This window comes from Tachysurus vachellii, chromosome 1 (assembly GCF_030014155.1).
Source record: "Tachysurus vachellii isolate PV-2020 chromosome 1, HZAU_Pvac_v1, whole genome shotgun sequence".
NCBI classification, from domain to species: Eukaryota; Metazoa; Chordata; class Actinopteri; order Siluriformes; family Bagridae; genus Tachysurus; species Tachysurus vachellii.
The window spans coordinates 41281311-41286310 of NC_083460.1; the positions used below are offsets into that span (position 1 = coordinate 41281311).

Consider the following 5000-nt stretch of genomic DNA (forward strand, 5'->3'; position numbering starts at 1 on the left):
ATCCTTTTCACCGTTTATTTTTCTTTTTAAACATATTGACCCTTTTCTAATCAAAAATCCTACACAGTAATCAGTCTAATTTAATAACTTCCCTGTTTGATTGTTTATTCAGAAGATTTAGAAGAAATGTATTATCTGCTGCCTGTATATTGTATATAACTGTAAAAGATGACGGGAGAAAAAAAAAAATCAATGAAATGAAATAAACTCCAGTTTGAAGACCTGTGGCGAAGAGTTAGGGGGCTGTACATGTATACAAGTGTAAAGAATCAAGAGTCTGCATTTCTTTTTTTTTTTCCTTTTGATTTTGTTTCGCTAATCACATAGATGGCGGTCAGAATGTTGGCGGTTTGATGCACTACTGAAATGAGTTTTTGCAAGATGATGATGATGGCGAAGTATATACGCTGCATCGCCGCTCGAACCCTCCTCATGCTTAGCTTTCTGTTAACAGCTATCCTTCAGGTCAATGTTGACTATCACTTTCTTCACTAAAATACATCCAGATCTATATTTTTGTTTTCATAAATTAATCTCAGTGAAACATGCACTTTTTTTTTAAACATCAGAGAGGATTTATTAACATTGCACTCATTTCTGTTTATACTCTGAGACACAAGTCTTAGAGTAGCGGACTGATAGAAGCTGTTACTCGTCTTTAATCTTTAATCCGAAAGGGGAACGGAGAGTGGAGGAGGAATAAAATCAGGCCCTATGCTGCTTGTGTGTACACGTGTGTATGTACGTGTGTGTGTGTACGTATGTGTGTGTACGTGTACGTGTACGTGTACGTGTGTGTGTACGTGTGTGTGTGTGTGTACGTGTGTGTGTGTGTGTACGTGTGTGTGTGTACGTGTGTGTGTGTGTGTGTGTGTGTGTGTGTACACGTGTGTGTGTGTGTGTGTGTGTGTGTACACGTGTGTGTGTGTGTGTGTGTGTGTGTACGTGTGTGTGTGTGTACACGTACGCGCGTGTGTACACGTGTGTGTAGAGTGTCCAAGCTAGAGCGAGTTGCCTTTCTGCACCTTTTCCTCCCCGTTCTGTTCTTTTGGTTTATTTTATCTTGGCTGCAGCGTTTCCTTTCGACTGCATGTGAAAACCCTGATTGTAAATATTTGTCATTTTTACTCTTTCTGTAAAAAAACAAAAAAAAAACAAAAGAACTTCCTGACGATGCAAGAGAAGATGCGAGTCTCCCCACCTGTGTGTGTGTGTGTGTGTGTGTGTGTGTGTGTGTGTGTGTGTGTTTGTGTGTGTAACATTATTAAAACACCACACGTGTTGTTTAACCCCGTTCAAAGCGCCATGTATCACACACTCGGATGATCCTCTCCTCCATCTGAATCCCCTGTTCAATTCAATAAACAAACAAATCAACACACAACTTTGATCTTTACGAAGCTTCTTTTTTTACGCTCGCTGTCTAGTCACATCAGAGCGTATGGAGGAGGAGGATGATGATGAGGGCTGGGTGTACTTCATACGTGTTGTCCTTTTTATTATTTCTCTCTGTTTCCCCTCATCCATATGTTTGACATGCTGAACTGAATCAGTGTCCCGTGTCTTCTCAGAGCGAGAGAGAGAGAGAGAGCGAGAGCTGGACTGAAAATACTTCATGATGATGAATGAAAAAACTTGTAATCTACTACATGGGATATTTTAGACTTATGCTGTGTATATTTGTCTTTGGGTTGGAGAAAATGACCAAGAGAAATAAAAAATAAAAAATCTAAACTAACATTGTCTCTGATTTTATTCTCATTACTTCTATTATTTGTATAATTTACTTATTAATCTTTAATTTTATTTGAATAAAATTCATTATTATTCATGTTGTAATCACCTTTGTATTTATTATTAGTTCAATTTTTATTATTTTAATTGTAATTTGAAGTCTTTGTTTTCATGCTATTAGGATCTCCTATTATTGTTATTATTTATCAGTAAACTGATTAGATTTTTGGTGGTATTCTAATTAGTACAATTTTATTACTATTTATTTATTTATTTTAATGTTTGTCCTATTTAGGTAACGTTTCTGTTATTCTTTGTCATAACGTTCTTATTAGTATTTCATAGTTTATTATAGTAGTTGATGTATTTATTACGATTATTATAGTAGTCGATATTTATTATTCGATATTTATTATAGTATTCGATATTTATTACAGTATTTTTTATAGTAGTCGATATTATTTATTACGATATTTATTATAGTCGATATTTATTATTTATTATAGTAGTCGATATTTATTACAGTATTTATTATAGTAGTCGATATTTATTATTATAGTAGTCGATATTTATTACGATATTTATAATAGCAGTCGATATTATTTATGATTATTATAATAGTCGATATTTATTACGATATTTATTATAGTAGTCGATATTTATTATTATAGTAGTCGATATTAATTACGATATTTATTATAGTAGTTGATATTATTTATTACGCTATTTATTATAGTAGTCGATATTTATTACGATATTATAGTAGTCGATATTTTTATTATAGTAGTCGATATTAATTATGATATTTATTATAGTAGTCGATATTAATGATATTTATTATAGTAATCGATATTGTTTATTACGCTGTTTATTATAGTAGTCGATATTTATTACAATATTTATTATAGTAGTCGATATTAATTGATATTTATTATAGCAGTCTATTATTTATTACGCTATTTATTATAGTAGTCGATATTTATTATTTATTATAGTAGTCGATAATAATTACGATATTTATTATAGTAGTCGATATTTATTACTGATATTTATCATTTTACACATTTCTCTTAGTAGTATAAGAGATAAATAGAACTTTATCATTGCCTAGTACTGGTACATAGCAACATAAATATTTAAATATATGTACAACAAATAAATAAGGTACGTCAGGTAGGATAACCAGGTGTGTATGAATATGTCTAAAAAATATATGTCTGTGAAAATGTCTGCATTATGTACACTGTATATACAACAAAAACCAAGATAATATAGTGTATGTACAGATGATGTACAGAGGTAAACTAGGGCAGGTGATGAATTTACAGTTATATATATTTATAATAAAGTAGTGAAGATGTACGGGGTGGAGCAGAACCGTGAGGTATCAGAGGGACGTCAGGGTCCTAAAGGTGAAGTGTAGAGTTCAGGACGTTTATGGCTCTGAACCTGCAGGATCTGGTTCTGTATCTCCTCCAGTTTGTTACTTGGTGGAAGGAGACCATGATGATTTTGTGTGAGGTTTACGTTCGTTCGACTTCTGATGTGGCTCCATGAACTCAGGACACACATCAGAAGTCGAACGAACGTAAACCTCACACAAAATCATCCAATGGACACAAACCAGATGCAGATTTATTCATAAAAGTTCCACAGGAGAATTTCTACAAGACATTTAACATTCATGAAAATCCAGTGAGCTGAGGAGATCTTTTGTCTGTGTGAATTTATGTATAAGGAAAACGTACAAATTGAGACTGGCTTCTAGCTGACGCAGAAAAACTGGTGATATGTTAAAATATAAATCGCATATTATTTTTATTGTAAACGCAAATTTAATAGCATGATTTTAATAAATGCGATATGAAACAAGTTGGTAAACAAACCCAATAATATTAACTGTAAGTTCAAAAGTAATGGCATCCCTCCTGTAGCTGATGCACCACAGTGGCTGAGCTGCATTACTGGAAAATTTACCATATGCTGCAATTTAGGCATTATTATTAGTTTATCAGGTTGAATCGATTATGTGGGTGTGTGAACAGAACTGAGTGTAGATGTATAGAGCTGAGTGTAGATGTATAGAGCTGAGTGTAGATGTATAGAACTGAGTGTAGATGTATAGAACTGAGTGTAGATGTATAGAGCTGAGTGTAGATGTATAGAACTGAGTGTAGATGTATAGAGCTGAGTGTAGATGTATAGAACTGAGTGTAGATGTATAGAGCTGAGTGTATAGAACTGAGTGTAGATGTATAGAGCTGAGTGTAGATGTATAGAACTGAGTGTAGATGTATAGAACTGAGTGTAGATGTATAGAGCTGAGTGTAGATGTATAGAACTGAGTGTAGATGTATAGAGCTGAGTGTAGATGTATAGAGCTGAGTGTAGATGTATAGAACTGAGTGTAGATGTATAGAGCTGAGTGTAGATGTATAGAACTGAGTGTAGATGTATAGAGCTGAGTGTAGATGTATAGAACTGAGTGTAGATGTATAGAACTGAGTGTAGATGTATAGAGCTGAGTGTAGATGTATAGAACTGAGTGTAGATGTATAGAGCTGAGTGTAGATGTATAGAGCTGAGTGTAGATGTATAGAGCTGAGTGTAGATGTATAGAACTGAGTGTAGATGTATAGAGCTGAGTGTAGATGTATAGAACTGAGTGTAGATGTATAGAACTGAGTGTAGATGTATAGAACTGAGTGTAGATGTATAGAACTGAGTGTAGATGTATAGAGCTGAGTGTAGATGTATAGAGCTGAGTGTAGATGTATAGAGCTGAGTGTAGATGTATAGACCTGAGTGTAGATGTATAGAGCTGAGTGTATAGAGCTGAGTGTAGATGTATAGAGCTGAGTGTAGATGTATAGAGCTGAGTGTAGATGTATAGAACTGAGTGTAGATGTATAGAGCTGAGTGTATAGAGCTGAGTGTATAGAGCTGAGTGTATAGAGCTGAGTGTAGATGTATAGAGCTGAGTGTAGATGTATAGAGCTGAGTGTATAGAGCTGAGTGTACAGAACTGAGTGTAGATGTATAGAGCTGAGTGTAGATGTATAGAGCTGAGTGTAGATGTATAGAGCTGAGTGTAGATGTATAGAACTGAGTGTAGATGTATAGAGCTGAGTGTAGATGTATAGAACTGAGTGTAGATGTATAGAGCTGAGTGTATAGAGCTGAGTGTAGATGTATAGAGCTGAGTGTAGATGTATAGAGCTGAGTGTATAGAGCTGAGTGTATAGAGCTGAGTGTATAGAGCTGAG

General features: G+C 34.3%; 1 protein-coding gene across 1 annotated transcript in view; it reads left to right on the forward strand.

The window, feature by feature from the left end:
- ap1g1 (adaptor related protein complex 1 subunit gamma 1) overlaps window positions 1-1738 on the forward strand; it is a 26224-nt gene extending 24486 nt beyond the window's left edge. The window contains exon 23 of the mRNA XM_060871219.1: window positions 1-1738. This exon is cut by the window's left edge and continues 2359 nt beyond it. The gene's annotated coding sequence lies outside the window, so the exon portion shown is untranslated.
- Window positions 1739-5000: the final 3262 nt, after the last annotated feature.